This window comes from Meriones unguiculatus, chromosome 3 (assembly GCF_030254825.1).
Source record: "Meriones unguiculatus strain TT.TT164.6M chromosome 3, Bangor_MerUng_6.1, whole genome shotgun sequence".
NCBI lineage: Eukaryota > Metazoa > Chordata > Mammalia > Rodentia > Muridae > Meriones > Meriones unguiculatus.
Window position 1 is genome coordinate 73,557,819 of NC_083351.1, and position 18,210 is coordinate 73,576,028.

The 18,210-nt window shown below is 44.1% G+C and overlaps 2 protein-coding genes across 4 annotated transcripts in view; one reads left to right on the top strand and one right to left on the bottom strand.

Moving 5' to 3' along the window:
* The window catches only part of Akr1d1 (aldo-keto reductase family 1 member D1), a 287,500-nt gene that overhangs the window by 132,847 nt on the left and 136,443 nt on the right, over positions 1-18,210 (top strand). The gene's annotated exons all lie outside the window — the stretch shown is intronic.
* The window catches only part of Creb3l2 (cAMP responsive element binding protein 3 like 2), a 129,085-nt gene that overhangs the window by 67,272 nt on the left and 43,603 nt on the right, over positions 1-18,210 (bottom strand). The gene's annotated exons all lie outside the window — the stretch shown is intronic.

Below are 18,210 nucleotides of genomic sequence, written 5' to 3' on the forward strand. Positions count from 1 at the left end.
ATCACTGTCACACAACATCCTTGTCTCCATGAACTTTCCAGTCAAGGCAAATGACAGAGCCAGCCCAGGCTCACAAGGTGGCACAACACAACTCTACGTCCTGGGAGAAAATAAATGGCAAATCCACTGCAGATGAGCGTGCACAGAGGATGGCGTGATTCCCCGAGGGCCATCTCTGGAATGATCAGCCACATTCTGCATTAGTAACATCATTAAATGAGCTGTCCTCTAATGGCTGGCTAGAGGGTGAGGGTGAGGGAGAGGGTGGCTAGCGCAAGGTGCACAATAGACAGTGCTGTTAGTTTGGATCTAGAATGGTCCCCCAAAAGTATATATATAAAAGTTTTGGTCCTCGCTCATGTTGTTATTGGGAAGTAGTAGAACCTTTAAGATGTGGAGCCTAGAAGGGCTCCATAGATGAAATGCCCTTAGCGAGGACCCTAGGTTCTTCCTTTTCTCTTTGTCACTTTTCAGTCATGAAATGAGCAGTCCTGTTCTGCCATGCACCCCCACTTCAAGGATTGTTGATGCCCAAAGCAACAGCATCAGCAGCAATTAGGCAAAGAGATCAATTATGCAAAGTGACCAGTTACGAAAAGGAACCTCCATAACTGAAGCCAAAGGAAACCTTTTCTCTTTGTAAATTGATCTATCAAGAAAGTGGTACAGCAATGGTAAGCCCACTTCTCTCTGTTCTCTCCACTGAATTTTGCTTCTCTCTCATTTTCCCTTAATCTCTTGAATCATTTTCCATCCTCCATCTCTAATTCTATTGACTTCCCAGCCCCCGCCATGCCATGGACATGCTGTAGGAGTAGTCTATACAGGTGGGGCTATTATAATCCCTGCTCCACTGTCCCACACTGAAGGAGATGGAGCCCCATTAACTCTCCCTCCATCAGGGTTACATCTGGGTGTAATATAAGGGTCTGCAGAGCAACACTTCTCACTGCAGTGTTGGTCTGTAGGGCTAGATAATTCTTTTAGTTCTGGTGTGGAAGTAATGGCAGTAGGTGTGTGTGCATGGCAGGGTGGAGGGTGGGGAAGATTGCCCTGCACGCTGAAGGGTGTTTAAGCAGCGCCTTGCTGACATATTGAATTAGAAACCTTCTGTGGTAGTGGTGTGGTGTGGAGGAGTGTGTGTGTGTGTGTGTGTGTGTGTGTGTGTGTGTGTGTGGCGGTGGGTTGTTCTGTATGTTATGGAATGTTTAACAGCATCCTGAACCTATACCCTCCCCCTTGGGTGTGAAAACCAAAACTGTCTCCTCAAACTGCAAAATTTCAAAATTGTCTCCCTATCAAAGCCACCCTCACCACTATAATTGTATATGCCCTTCCGTTTTCAACAGGAAGCTGTCTCCACTTCCACTTACCATCCTGCTACCTGTCCCACTTTTGTCCCTGGACACTGACAAAGTCCTTAGAGGCTGTGTCCAAGATGAGAAGAAAATTCAAAGATTTTTACAGCTACCAAATGTCAAACTTTAGGAAGAGCAAGGGACACGAAATACGTAATTAGAGAAGACCCAGGCCTACCCCAGGCATGGCTACTTAGGGTGGGATGTCTGAAATGTCTCCACACACAGAAATTACCTGGAGAAACTGACGGTGGAGATTCTGAATCCCACGCATTTGTGGGGCGCAATGACCATCCTCTGTAACCAGCTGAGTCCAGTGAGGAACAGTGTAACTATAAGGGTGAGGCTACAATTTCCGGTTATTCAGTAAGCCAAGGTCAGCGACGGATTAATGGATAGCGAGTATTATGGGGTTTTTAATGGAGTTCCCTCTGAGAACAAAATTATAGTAAGAGAAAGGGGAATAAATAATGCAAAGTATAAGATACAAAAGCAAGAACTGGACACAGCCTGCCATTCCCAAACCGAAATTCTGTCCCAAGCTGCAAGGTCAAAACTCTGGCCAGGCTCTACTAAGCCGCTAGCATCCTGTTCCACCCGGAGGCAAGGCGAAGCTGCCTGGGCTGGCCTGCTCTGCTAACACCCTGTTCCCTCTCTCTGGAGCAGCACTAATGAATGTTTTCATGAGCACCCTCTCGATAACCAATAATAAACCTCCTGGTTCTGTTCGGCCTCCTCAGGCTCCCCCTGGATGATACAGTAATTATTATGTTATGAAACAATTTAGCCCTAATGATAGGCAACCTTGAAAAATTCACAGTTGTTAACAAGCACATTATCAAAACCTCCCCCTCTAGGGAAAAGGAGGTCCTCAGAAGCAGGGACTAACAGGGCCTAGACACCCACCCTGGAACTTAACAAAAGTAACCACTGAGTGGGGTCAAGGACCAAAGAGATGGGCTCCATCAGTCTCACCAGACACCATGGCTCAGTCCAGCAAAATGGTTCTAGCAAAATGGTTCAGCAGCTTTGGTCTTGGACATTCAACACACACACAGGTCAATCTCCCACTGTTGTTGCAGAGATCAGGCCAGTATCAGCACATCATTAATGCCAGCCAGGTAAAGAAGCGTGGTGGTCCAAATCCAGAGAAAAGAACAAAGTAGGCCTCAAAGATGGAGTTCTTCTGGATCCTTCAGATACTTTAACAAGTAACTCAAGAGTTGTATAAATGTAGTTTAATTGTTTCTAAGAAAATAGCATTCCATTTTGCCACTCTGCCTATTATTTATTCAAGTTCTACTTTCATAGCCTGCTCCATACTCAATGATCACAGCAATCTTGGCCAGTTGCCTAGCAACTCACAGTCCAATATCTTGTTCATCTATCACAAGACCTTGAACTAGGGTCCTCTTATTTTTAAACAATAAGATTTTCCCCATCTTGCTTCTCCTAGGAAAGAGGTATTTGAGCCTCATAATCGAGCTGCACAGAAAGTGTTTTACAATTGCTTAGATAGCCTGACGAACTGGGTAGCTGACCTATCAGATCTTCTACGAGAGAGACATATCTCTGGACCAATGAGAAAACTTCGGCGCAGGATACTGAAGTACTTTGTCCACGGTTGTGCTGTTGATGAAGGATGGAACTGAGGCCCCATCCAAAGCCAAGGATTTCCACATTCTGCACACTTGCTGCATGCTGCCTCACTGCAGCCTGCCTCTAACGATAAGCAGACAGACTCAGAGACAGTCCATCTACTAATGGGCACAGTCTTCCACATGAAAATAGCACAAACACATCTATAGAGTGTTCAGCGGAGAGGTACCTACTGTTGCCTTCTATGATCCACCAGCAAAGGAGATGGAGGTATTGGATGTTCCCTCATTCGTATTTCCGCTCCAGGGCATAGAGTCATCTGAGTTACAACTGGGTTAAAAATCACCTCACAACATGATGAGGCTGGAACATGATGTTTCATCCAGCTCAGTGAGGACACAGAGTGACTTCTTTTAAAGATTTATGAGTTGTGTCAACAACAATAATAAAGGCCTATTAAGGGGAAACTATTTTATTTTTCCTGGTCAAGAGGATGAAATCTCTGGCCTGGAAACCTCCCAGGTGGCAGGTCAATGGCGTTCCTACAAAACCAGCCCTAGGAAGGCAGTCACACTAGAGATAGAGTAACTATTCCTTTACAGAGATAATGTACTTACTGTTCCTTCCAGAACTCCAGCCCCTGCCTATCACAGCAGCTGACAGGGCTGGGGCCCTTTGGCTTCTGAAGTCATCTCACTTTTCTGATTTACCCAGAAAGGGACAATATTTCCTTTTTTTTCTTCCTACCTCTGTTCTAAGCATGCTTCCTCTGGGACTTTGGGCTTCTTCACTCTTTCTCTAAAGCTTGCCTTCCGGCCATGTGGCTGTTTGTCTACCATGTAAATGACTGACCTCCATGCCAGCTTAACTCAAACAGCATGACTTCTCGTCCTTCTCCAGATGTGGCCGCACATATACCCATAACCTGAGAGCTATAGCAGTAGAGGCAGGAGGATTGCTGGGCTTGCTGGCCACCAGCCTAACTTCAGATTCAGCAAGAGACCTTATCTCAAGGGTATAAGGCAGAGAATCATGTACACCCAGCATCCTCTTCTTATCTCCATACATTCACCAGGTGTGTGTACCCTCACACATACACACACACACACACACACACACACACACACCAAAGGCAACCTGATGCTAATAACTGCTCCAAGATCTCAGTCACAAGGGCCAGGAGAAAGAAATGAGATGGGAAGAAAATGAAGGGATTACAATGAGTTTAAGTAACTGCTGCATGGACTTCCTGCTCTCTCTCTCTCTCAGAGTACTCACCCTGAGGCCACACAAATAATGGGGCTCAAATTCAGCTCTCTGGACAAGGCACTGAGCCAGGTGAGGAAGGAAGGAAGGTAGAAAATGCTTAAGTCTCATGTACAGGTGGAACTGTCATACAGCACAAAGGGAACGATCGTTGGAAACCGTCCTCTGGCCCACAGCCCTAGGTCCTCACGGCCCAATACAAAGAGAGCAGGCTGGGACTCCAGAACTGTAAACCCACCACTTTTAAACCATTTTTTTGTCATGTGAAGCTGCCTCCTCCCTCCCTCCCTCCCTCGCCTCCTCCTCCCCCTACCCCCCTGTGTGTGTGTGTGTGTGTGTGTGTCGGGGGTGTACACTGAGGAATGGTGGGCTGATTGTCAGACTTGGTCAGTGCTTGTCTGCCTTGATGAGCAGGGTGTTTTATATTAAGGGATAGGGGGAGGGATGATGGACTTTGTCCATACTTAGATCAAGGATCTACTGGACAATCTCATGTATGCTCTGAACCATCCTGCCTGAGACACAGCCACACAAACCCTACTTACCCAGGCATGCCCACCCCTGAAGTCTGTCCCAGATAGGAGAGGGGTATTCCATGCTCTGAGGTTAAGCACTGCCAACAAAGATAACAGTAATCACCTACGAATACCGGCAGGCCATGGTTAGCAACCTATTCAGCTAGGGCACTCTATCATTTTCTAAAATGCTACAGGCAACACAAAATGAGGCTATACAAGCTCTTCCACTTTGGAGGAGAAGGGAAAGTGTCCTCTTTTCTGCTGTGGATTTTGTTTTATTTGCCCCTGTGACCTATACCCTGGGGGCAGTGGGCAGTGAAGCAGGTATAACAGGTAAGGGAGTTCAGATGGAAGAACCCAGGGGCAGCCACCTAAAGCCCCCAATCTGTACTCACTAAGCATCCCATTCTCTGGGGCTGTGGACTGGGAGTTGGGAATGCCTCTGCCTGAAATGATTACACTTGGGCAGAAAAAAATCTTTGCACTTTAAAACTCAAAACTCACAGCCAGAAGCCATATACATAGCACAACATAGCCCTGGACAGAGCCACAGAGCAGGGGTTGCGGTGGACAAGCTGATAAAAAAGGACTTAGAGGACATGCCTCAGGGTCACTTCAGAAACAGTGGCCTCCCTCCAGCAAAACAGTTCTCCTGTGCTGACATAGAAAAAGCTGTCCCAGGCTCAGTAAACCACAGGGATGCCCTCCTGTCCCCTTCCAGGGAGGGATGGGGGCTTTGACCTGAGAGGTTCCCACTCAGGCCACTGAACACACACCACACCAGAAGGAAGAACGTGACATTGTCAAAGTTACAAGAAAAACAACAACAACAACAACAACAAAAAACTTGTTTTTTACAAACAAACAAAAAACCAGGCTGGTGAGTCAAACCCCATTAAAAGAAAATTCCAAGTGTGGCCAATTTGGTTTTGGCATTAAACTGTAGGTAATTGCAGATGTCTGTAAATTAAGAAAGAAAGAAAAGAAAGGAAGGAAGGAAGGAAGGAAGGAAGGAAGGAAGGAAGGAAGGAAGGAAAGAAAGAAAGAAAGAAAGAAAGAAAGAGAAAAAATGAGGACCAAGCCTCTGAGCTCTTTTCATTATAAAGGGAATTGGGCTTCAATGAGTTTCTTGGGTAGTTTGTTTTTCACATTGGTAAATGTAATTTGTTTTATTGAAATCTAACTAGCAGTAACAGAAACTGTCTCCAGTCTTATGCCAAGACATATACACTTTGATATGTTGTATCGATGTGTGCTTTTCTTTGTTGATAAAACAATGTAATGGCATTAATTCAACTATAAAAGAGTGGGCAGATTCTATCTGAGTGAGCAGCTATGAATCCATAGTGCTATCAATGTTTTATACAGTTACCCTACAGGGAAGGCACAGGGGCACACTAGGATCTCAGTTCACATTTGTTCACACCCTAGAATGTTCAACACTGAGTAAAGGCTAAGGTAAATTACTGACTCTTATGTCCAATTGTAACACTTGGGTCACTATGACCCAGATGTTGATCATGAACATAGTTGTCTGGGAAATCTTTTGTGTTTCTTGTTTAATTTTGCTGTGAACCTCAAAATGTTCTTCCATATTTCTTGTTACCCTTCATTTGCTTATTATCTAAATGAAAATTTTTGCAGATGATAGTTGCCTGGTGTCACATACCAGTATGGACAGCTTTTAAACTACATAACTACCAAAGAAATTATGAACTTTCACCAAACGCAGCCCAACCCTTAATGGTCCATAGCAGCTCTTCTTGAATTTGCTGTGGGTGGGGGAAATACACTGTTTCCTTTGAAGGCTTTTTACTCTTAGTGTACACACACACATACACACATATACTCACTCATGACTTTAAGGGAAAAATAACCATTGATGGTCCCTGCAACAGGACTGCAACAGTTTCATTTAGATGGCACAAACAAATTCCATCTGTCTTCTGTATCTATGGCTGCAAATGACCCCCAAATATGTATCTAAGTCATTTCTGAACCCAAACTAGCTTCTAAGCCTGATGAAGAGCCTTTTCTTCCACTGCCCTAGTGTATCCAACCAGTCCCCTGTAGAGGTAACAAGAAGATGCAGTAATGTTTACCTTCCACATTCAATGTGTGGTGCCTTTCAGATCACAGAGCGCCCCATCCCATTACTTTAACTGCCTTCACAAGGCTAGGATAAGCCAGAGAGTGGGGACTGGAATACAAAGGGGCAAGGCACAATTCCTGGTCACTGGCTTGCATTCTGACACTTCCAACACCATCCCTCATCTCCACATCACTACCAGAGAGCTAGCAGCTCAGATTCCTAGGTTTGGAAAGAAATGATTTTAGAATTTTAGCTTGGGCCCCATCAGCAGCACCATCTCCTATGGTAATAGAGAAAACCCTTAGGACCCTTCTGGAGCAGCAGAGTCTTATGACAAAGAGGAGGCCTCTCTTGAGTCCTTCTCTTGCTTCTTCTACTTCAGCTGGCAGTTGAATCTAACCATCAAACAAAAGCCATTCTAAACCATAACAGAGCTAACTACTCAATGCTAAGACAGTACAGAACCTGCTACCCTCTCCAGTTTTAAAGGCGAAGATACACAGACTTGGGGTATGGAGAACAGCTGTCTTCATGGCCAGTCCCTCCTTCTTCCCTCTTTCATTTCATGATTAAGTTCAGATGAATCATCTCTACCCTGAGATGGGAGTGCTGGCAACATAGAGGGGCCCTGTGCCTGGTCTGTCCTACAAACCAGGGCCTGAAAAGCTGTATTCCTAACTCTTCCATGTTCAGCAAACAGACTCCTACCTACACAGCTCAGTCTCAACCCAACTTACTCACAGGTAGAGTTAAAATGGATGTAAATGTCTGATTTATTATCTAGTTAAATCCCCTCAAGAATCTCTTCCTGATTGCTGTTTGGTCCCTTGTTGATACCCCTTCTTGTATTCTTTAGCTTGCCATTTTTAACCCCTTTATATTTTCATGATATAAGTAATTATGGAAAGATTTTTGGCCAATCTCATCTAGAAATATCTTTCCCCTTCCCTACTACAGCTTTTAGGTTACTTCTAGTCTTGAACAGAAGGTATACCCACCCACCCCATCCCCCAGCTCCCATCTATTGTCAACCTTTGTCCCATCAGTCCTGGGTGTTGCCTCTTATCCTTCAGTGAAGACAGAGTTAAGATACTTGTTCTCAATATCTTGAGTCCACTTTGAATGACTAACATCTGCCATTCCTGAGACACTTGTAGATGATAACACAGCCTGAAGGACAGAGACTAGTGACAATGGCAGAAACTGTGGAAATTGTAAATGTCATCCTGATCATTCCAACTTGAGAAAAGAGGAGGCCAAAAGTGATATATGACTCAGAGTCAAGGGTTGACCAAACACAAGGCTCACCACACAAGGGAGTGAAGAGGTTCCCACAGGTGCTCCCACCCTACACCCAATGCCAGCCTCAAGTTTTCAGAACTCTGCTATGCAATCTGACCCTTTAAGTCAAGACCTAATGCCAAAGATGTCAAGTATGAAAAGGTGAAGGAGCCATGAAGTTTGCACACTTCACAGATTCTGTGTTTTATTTATGAGTCAACTATGTCAAAGGGCAGGGGTGTTTCAAACGTACACGGTTACCACATCTTGTTTAAGCTCACAGGGAGTGGCTCATTGCCAGGAGCAGCTCCCTCACCATAGATAAGAGCAACAGGAATCCCAAAGGTTCTGACTTTCAGCCATGTAGTCTCCAATAGACTTTATGTGCATGCTCCAACTCTCTGACATGAGAGTGACTTCTACACATCAGGGGACCTTAGCCTAATGAAGCACTGTTCCACTCACTGAACTCACATATATGCTTGTGGGTTCCCCATCTGCAAATGTGAGTAAACATGGACCAAAACTGAAAATGATCAAAGCAAACAAACAAAAGACCTAAGTAACAATTTCTGTACTGAACATTAACAGACTTCTTTTCTTATCATTATTCCTTAAACAACACAATGAACACCTATCTACCTAGCATCATTCTGCACATTATTTAGAGATCATTTAAAGTACATGAGATGATGTAGGTTTATGCAAATATTAAGACACTGTGCAAAATCCTTGAGTGTCTACAGATTTTGGTAATCACAGAGGCAGGAGGGCACTCTGGGACCCATCCTCCTTTAGGTCCTGAGAAATGGCTGTATTTTAAGTCAGCTCTATCACTATTAGCATCTAACCTTGGCCACTTGTACTTTCTATCTCATCTGAAGGTCAGAAATACAATCTGCCTTTTGCAATTCTAGGATAGCAAATTCAATACATACATACTCTGGTATGACACAGTAAAAGAAAATTAGCTGAGGAAACCATCCAAACCTGGACATGAAAGCTACATCCCAGTGCTCTACTTGGTAATTTTCTACCTCCATCATGGCTGGCCAGTTAGCAGTGACAAATACTTAGGACAAAATAACCGCAGGCTACACTCTTACACTCAGATCCTTTCATGGACGTAACCAATGAAGAGCAAACCCTTTTCTACCTCCAAATGCTTCTAGAACTCAAAGGCTAAATGGGCTGCTCAGGACAAAATTTCCTGAAGCAGTAGAGAGTGAGGAGCCTCTTGGTAAGTCCTGACAACCTCAGGAGAAACCACTAACTGGATCCACATCGCCAGAGATGCAACAGAAGGAAAAAGTAAACTATACCACTTCAAATGAGTGATCTAGTAACTTACTACCTCCTCTCAAACAAGCAGAATTTGATGTTTCTCTGATCACTTAGAACAGTTCCTTTCATGTGATAAAAGCTTAATAGAGGTTTGATGTTCTACTGTTGTCATTTCTATTGCATGCCAAAGTTAAGACAAGATACAACGTACTTCTCTCTTACCCATTGAGTAACACTATAAAAATGATCAAGCTCATTATTTAGTACTATCATCTTTTTCTTAGTGAACTCCCACCAGCTTCCTGTTTGCCCATTTTTACTTAGCAAGGGATTCAATGTTCAGGTCACTAATTTATCTTTTAAATTAAGTTAGCTTGTTTATTTAGATATGGTATCATGGGCTTAAATTACCTATGTATTCCAAGAATGATACTGCACTCCTGCTCTTCCTGTCTCTCAAGTGCTAGGATTACAGATAAGCATTCAAGTGCATGCACACACACACACACACACACACACACACACACACACACACAGAGAGAGAGAGAGAGAGAGAGAGAGAGAGAGAGAGAGAGAGAGACAGAAACAGAGAAAGCTTATGCAGTGATCAAGTCTGCCACTATGCATGCCAGGCATCAAACCCACGGCTTTGTGCATGACAGGCAAATGTTCTACCAACTAAGCCACATCTTGGCTATCAGTTCCTCAGTTTATAATGGATATATATTCTTTCCCCCTTTCTACAAAAGGCCCACATCTCTGCTCTCAAATCATCTCTCATTTCCTATGATTGCTTCTCCATAAATCGACTTTAATCACAGCCAGAAATTATAATTTCATGTAAACCTTCTACCCATGCTTTAAAGTAACTTTTCCATTTATTTTTACCTTATGTATAGGTGTATAGGTGTTTTGTCTTTCATGTACGTCTATGCATCACATACATGCAGTGCCTATGTAGGCCAGAAGAGGGCCTCAGATTCCTCTGGGACTGAAGGTACAGGTGGTTGTGAATTGCCCTGTGGATGCTTGAAATCAAATCTAGGTCCTTTGGAAGAGCAACCAGTGTTTCTAACTGCTGAACCATCTCTCCAGCTCTTACACCAACTTTTATAAAGGAAGTGGCCAGGGATAAGCAGCATTGCCAAATTCCTTTGTTGGTGAAATTGCTGACCAAAAGGACCCAGAACACCTGAGATATATCCCAACCCACTGGGTTACTGGGAACCCATGACAGAGCCCAGAATGAAAGGAGTGTACTACAACAGCTTGGTAGAAAGCATCATGACCACATCCAAAGGTTTCTGGGGTTTTGGTTTTGGTTTTGGTTTTATCCTGATTCTACAAAGCAGAGATCATCACATTGTTCTCTTTCTAAGAAAGGACATAAATGGAATCCTATGATCTTAGCAGGCTGTTCTAGGAACAACCAAACCGAAGGTACTCTGTATTCTCTCTGGGAAACATACACAAGCGCCACATGCTAAGACGTGTTACCAGATAGCTTACTTGAGTCCCTCCTGCCTGCTCCTGCTGAGGACAGCATGGGGCTGAGCAATGATGGAGAATGCTCACTGCAGCAGGAAGAGAGAGCTGCCTGCAGCTCAGAAAATACCCTTCTCCCCCATCTGTGCAGTCGATGGCTTTTGGAAGCACACGTGGCTTACTTGAATGGGACCATGATGCAATATGCCTTGGTGCAAATGATGAGAATACTTTAGCAAGAAAGTCAGCAAAGCTCCAGTAGTAAATTAATGAGAAGCCTGCCCATGTACTGGAAAGAATGCTTCATTTGGAATGTAAGGCCTTTAGTTTTTAGACATACTGTCACTACCTGATTCTGTGATCTCAGATGAGTCCTCCATGGGATATATCCATCCTTTCTGGGTCTTTTTTCTCACATTATAAAATAAAGGGAGGCCCTGGTCTCTCACGCCCCCTTGACATTCAGAAGGGAGTGACGACTCAGTTGGCCTCTGCCTCCCCTTACACTTAAGGGAATACATAGCCTGAAAACAAATCCTAAGCCTGAGTCAGTGTTCCCTGCAAATCCCTCTCCTTGGCCTTTTCTGGAACTCTTGGCAAAAAGTCTGCTTCCCTGAGGATAGATGAGGTAACATCTGGACAGCCCTGGCTGATTTCCACCATCCCCACAGCTGGCCTTAGAGACAAACAGCGGGAAAGGCATTTATCAACAAAACAAAACCATGACTCAACTTCTACAGGCCAACTGTAGATGGAGACTTAAACGCCCTGTACTACTTTTCCATGACCTACCCTCCCAAATTCACGCCAAGATTTTCCTAGTCTGGGCCCTAAAGTACCTCAGTGAGAAAAAAAGGCAGACAGGACAATTTCTAGTGCAATCCCAGGCCATGGTTTCATGCCCGCCTCAGAAGCCAACTGTTCAGAAGTTGCTAGCATATTCAACCATGCCACGCTGTGAATGATTTGCCTCAACACTAGCCTACACACAACAGGGCCTCTAAGCATGAAATGTTAGCAGAGTCCCCTTTCTCATGAAGATAACAACGGAAAATGTCACCATATATATAGTCAAAAAATTATACTGTCAAAATGGAGACCCTGGGCCGGAGATGTCGCTCCATTGGGAAGAGTGCTTAGCTAGCTAGCATGCCTGAAGTCCTGGATTTAATCTCTAGCATCACATGGAACTTCAGAGCACACACTTGTAACCCTAGTACCCAGGAGGCTGAGCGGGGACCATCAAAAATTCAAGGTCATCCTTATCTACACAACGACTTTGAGGCAAGCCTATTGAAGAGACTCAGCTAGATGATTGTGTAGGCTAATGACGACTGCATGCTCTGTCCTGCCCCACTAGAACCAAGTGTCAATTTCCTTGATGCCCTTCTCACTGGGAAGGTCAGTCTTCTAGCTAAGCTTTAGTGAGGCACTACACGAGCCTCTGCTCACCTCTGTTTAGACAGTGTTCTGCTCCGGCAGCCCATGTAGAAGGAAAAAGGAAAAACAAACCCCAGTTCACAGAGCTATGCAAAGTCTGTATGTGGAACCGAGGTGTGTAGACCACCCCCACTGCCTCATGGAGTCTACACCCCATGATCAGATTGGGAGACTGTGGTAGTGTTAATACTCCCAGATTCAACAAAGTGGTTTCTTTATTGGAGCTGCTAACATACAAAAGAGGCATTTAAAACTCTGTAAGGGGCCTTAGGAACTGAGCAGGGAAAAGACAAACATACAGCAGGAGTTTGGCCTTTGCAAGCAGCAGGCAAACTGCACCAGCAAGCTTTGAGCACTGAACCAACAGACAGGATGGCAGCTACCAAGACAGGTCTCCTAATGGAGTGAATCACGCTGCACTGCCACCTACCTCCTGTGTGAAACCAAAAAACGGCCTACATGAGGCTGCTTAAAGAATTAAAGGTGTATCAAAGAAACTGTTTAAAATGCAGTGCCATTTGCTAACATATTAATATATATGTGTGCGTGTGTGTATGTGTGTGTGTGTATACATTGAGAAACCTGAATTCCTGCCATTTCTCAATGATAAAAAAATAACCTGCCTATAAAATGCTAGAAAGTAGAGATATACAGACAGAGAAATGGTAAAATGAGGAAAATAGCTACAAAGGGAATCAGATATGTCATTTTCAGATATGTCTATATCTTCTGCAACAACACTCTGAAGTCTGTGATAGCACAGAAAAACAAAACAAAACACACGCGCGCACGTGTGTGCGCGCACACACACACACACACACACACACACACTTTTTCCCACCTTAAAAACAAACTGCATTTAAAAGAATTAAGTGAAACCTGATCTAAATAGTCCTCAGGGAATAAAGAACAGTGAGGGTATCTGACTAGAGGCATTTTTTTTTCTGACCAGAGGGTAGATATTGGATATTCCATCCTTGTTAAATAAGTAAATAAATAGTCCACTGGGGACTGAGGCCTTAAAATACAGCCAGGCTGCAGAGTACTAACTCTCCAAGTCACCAACTGCCTCTCCTCTGACACACTGTTAAGTGGGCAGAAATCTCCCCCTCCAATTTCTCCCCCACATCAGTAGCAATTACGGCTCACAGCCTATGAGCTGCTCTGATGAAAGCACAGGCCTGCAGGCAACTCCAGTGGCAGCTCTGCACAACACACTCCCAAGCCCAGGAGAATCCCTTTCTCCCTGGCACCTCACCCAGCATGCTCTACCAGGGCTCCTCACATCACCCTACCATGGACTCCTTTTCTTGTGTAAACCCAAGTCTCTACCCTGAGCTATTTCTGTTAAGCTTGTGTTTTTGAATTGTGTTTTGAATTGAAATGAGAAAAGATAAATGTGTTTTTTCTAATTGCTATGTCTGTAGCAATCTGTAGTAATGCTAAAGACAGAATTATCCCACAATCTCATGTGTTGGATCTCTAATGGGTCCTTCAGATTGCTGTTAGGTTTAGATGACATCACATAGGATGGGTCCTCATGATGGGACCGGTTCTCTCTTAAACAGAATGGGAAGAGATGGCTCAGTTGCTAAAGTATTTACTGCACAGGTGTGAAGATCTGAATTCAATACCCCAAGCCAATGTTTAAAAAGCTGGGTGTGGTGGCTGCATACCCAGAAACTAGAAAGTCAGAGGTGCTCAAGGAAGGAGGATCCCAGCTGGTGTTCCCAGGAGCTCCTGTGGTCTCCAGCCTAGCCTAATAGGCAAGCTCCAGGCCAAACATGCCCACAACCATGGGGCCAATGCACAGGACCATAGATTTTTTTAAATAAAGTATAAATTCTTGAAATTTATAGGTGTAAGGTAGATCTTCAGACTCTATAAAGAACCACATAGTATCATATAATTGCAAAATTATCATGGGGGAACCTTTATGTTTCTAGTCTAGTACCTCAAAGATCTGGCTATTGGTCAGGATCCTTTGGTTCAAGTTTTTCCTGGCACTGCACTTTCCCCTTGATGAGATGGACACCACATTGCCTATACCTCTCCTACCTAGTGAGTATTCCTGAGCCCCTTACTCAACAGCTAACAGACAAAACCTGGCAACTCCTCCCTCAAGGAAAAAAAAAAATCTAAGGGAATCTTCCGCCATGTTTATTCTAGAACATTTGTGTTTAGAAGAAAGAAAGTAAATAGTCATATCCACATCGGGTTAGGCATTTACTGATACAGAAGCCAATGTCCATTGGCGACATGATAATAGTGTGATTAGGAATGACCCTCTCCAGGCAAAGCAGCTGGGAGACAAAGGTCACTGTCTAGATGATGATTCATTCTTTTTACCTAAGAAGCCACAGATGAGCTAGTTGTCCACATAGACCTAGCCATGGAGGCACAGTGAGAAAAGTGGCTAAGCACATTCTTTTAATAAATTTTCATAGCAGACATATGAGTTAAGTAATCCTAGCCAGTTTACCTATGTGAAAATGTAAGCCCAGAGAGGATCTACAATGGAGCTGAAATTATGCAGCTACAAAAAGGGTGGAGCCAAGAAAATCAAAATCTACTTCTGTGAGTATAAGAATCATACTTTTCTGCAGGACCCCTGGGCTCAGATCCTTTAGCTTTGTTGGTGTCCTTGTGGGGCTATCCCCTCCACACCAACCAAGGACCATGCACAGAGAGGACCTAGACCCCCTGCTCGGATGTGGCCAATTGGAAACTCAGTCTCCACATGGATCTCCGAGTGAGGGGAGAAGGGGCTTCCTTTATCATGAACTCGGTCGAATGTTCTTTGATCACTTATCCCTGGTGATGCAGCCTTAAGCAGACCAAGGAGGAAGAAGATCCAGGCAGGCCTTATGAGATTTGACAAGCTATGGGTAGATGGCAATGGGAGAGAACTCCCCCTTTTAGTGGATTAGGGGAAGGGGATAGAGGGGAAGAGAGAGGAAAGGTGGGGCTGGGAGGAGTTGAGGGAGGGGACTTCAATCCAGACATATAATGAATAAATTGTGAAAAAAATAATAAAAAAAAAAATTTTAAAGAATCACACTTTTCCCACTATTCCATCCTTCATGGTGAAAAGTCAGTATCCACAGCTAATTCATCCTTCATGGTGAAGACACAGATGGAGCACAAACATCAGAAACACACACATCTTTAAAATAAGTGGAAAGAGAACCATGCCTGTCTGTGTCACATATGTGTGGTCAAGATGAGACATGGTTTTCCTGTAGGTCGATTCTAACCAGACAACAGGGGTCAAAGAAAGGATTAAGACTCACTCTCATGGCTTCCAGGAGGGTGGTCAAAATCCTTGTCAGTCATTTTAGGTGGAACCAGGCATAATTCCAGTCATCTCATAGCTGTGTCCTTTTCTGGCCAGTTTGTCCACCACCCAGAAACCCACATATACAGCAGCCCCTCCTAAATGAAAGGCAACAGGACTGCCATCAACCCCTTCTAAGACACAGGAGGCTACTTCTCACCTACCTCAGCCTTGCTAGCTATCTCCTCCTAGGCTTTCGAGATTTGGCTCTGTGAATAGAACCCATGTTCATTTACCATGCTGTCAATCACATACCACCAGTCAGTAGGACAGTGGGATACTCTTTGCTTTACTATCCACAAACACCATACTTGTGACTCATTTGCTTGCTACAGTTTACTAACCACCCCTAAATAAGTGGCCGTTCCATGGTCTCTTCTGAGCCTGCAAAGCATTAAAAACAGCAGTCCTCTGCTGCTCAGGCCCTGGTGCCAGCTGCCTGGCTCCATCCTCACAGTAGAAACAGTGTCCTCTTCAGGGTCTGCTTCGTGTCCTCTTCGCACATCTTTGCACTGTTGATGGGTCTGCTGTTTGAAGCAGCTCCAGGCACAGTGGTGAGGTGTGTCCCTAAAGGAAGGAGGTTATAATGTGCCTTACAGAAAACATCCTCAGGACAGATAAGCACCATTCAAACAAGGCATGGTGCTCTTGGCCACAGTCCAGTGTAAATAAGCCAATGGAATACGTTGAAGAAGTACACACTATCAAGACTATGTATGTATCAACTGACTGATAAAAATGTTAGCTAGCATCACAGGCTTACGAGAATCTCTACATTTTTTTCTCCTCTATTAGCTAATTCAATGATGTTGTGGTATGTAACCCTGCAAATAGCAAGAAGCAATTATAAGAAAAATCTATGCATCCTTACTATCATTTCTGTGACTAATACCACGCTAGGATTTCCCTTAAAAAGGCAATTAAAGCCACCTGGGAAACTTGAGAATGACTTGCTGTCTAAGCCTGGGAGTCCTCTGTACCTGGCTTTCTATTAACCACTTCTTCCACAATGCACTCTCCCCCCCACCCCCGCCGCCCTCTTCCTGGATGCTGACTGCATATCCCTACCAGGCCCTCAGCTGCCCATATCAAAAGCCAACTCAGGAAGACAGTACCCACACCTCCCTTGGGGTTAAAAAAACAAACAAACAAACAAAAACCCTGTTTTATCATCTACATTTGTTTTTGTCACTATCTGAAATTAACATTTATCTGTTCTGCACTTTATTATGTGAATCCTATTTTGTTGACTGTTTGACAATGACCCTACCCAACCTCTAAGGGAAATTCTGCATGTATGAGGTGCTCAGTAAACATTTGCCAACTTTACCAACATTATGGTTTCCCAGCATCTCTTTCTCCTTTGACCCCAGGTCCAGCCATAATCATTTCTTTCCCTGCCCAGAAATTTAAGAATCCTCCAATCATTTAAGAAGAACTTTGAAAGTGTGCCCATTGGTATCTCTTGACTCCAGCATGATTTGTTTCCTGGGAAGTGGCAGAGTTCAGGGTTAGGGAGTTTGTCCCTCTAAGTCACTGTAATTGTCTTTAAAAGAGGATCAGCTCCTGGCATTGCTCTGCTGAGAACCTGCTTATCACTGGGCTGATTAATAGCCACTCCACATAACACATTCCTGCTTCATGACCGACTTGGGGCACCAGCCTTCTCTCTTCACACACACTCCAGCCTGGCTGAGCTCCGAGTAACTGACAGATGAATAATTGTGTCTGGGATTTTTCTCTTGGTTTTTGCTAATGTTCTTAAAAAAAAGGGGAGGGGGTAAACAATTCACAACAGAGACTCCTTGAAGGGAAAGTAATGTGGAGTTGTAGGGGAGTAAGGTTTTGGCCATCCATGACCAAAATGTAAATGTAAAGGCAGGCATAGGGAGGCATCCCCTATCCGTGGGGCTCCAGTTTCACTTCTACATGCCTTAAGGCCAGGATATAAACACTGAACTAGTTCTAACACCAATCTTAATCAGAAAGCACCTGTGAAAAAGGGAAAGAAGAAAAACACCTTTACCCAAGCATGTTTTCACAAGAGTGTCTAGGCAACTCGATGCAGACTAGCTCAAAAACAGCTGGCAGCTAGATAACCAAGTGAAGGAGGGATTGTCCACGGGTAGTCAAACAAAGAGGACCTTTGCAGAATGGAAAAATATCATCAAGACCTTCACACCGACCAGGGATATCACACAGACATGCAACCTCGTCAGGAGGAGAAAGCAGAGGGGGGTTGTGAGCTGCAGGCTTGAAGAATAAACAGAGCTGTTCTGATGAGTCACAGGGTAAAAAACTCCCATGACTCTTCACAGAAAGGAGATCCCATCCAAGAGGCCCCTGCTGGCCTTCTGTTATTTTCAGCCTCTTCAGTATAACCAGACTTCTGCCCTTTGACCCCGAGATGCTGGGCAGTATCTGTTATACTTGCATAGATTTGATAAGCAAGATGACCGTGGAAATTGATCCACAATGGTGAATGATTCTAAAAGGCAAAGTGTAGCATTTAGCACTTTGTGACATCTTGTCCCAATTGTGTATTATTTT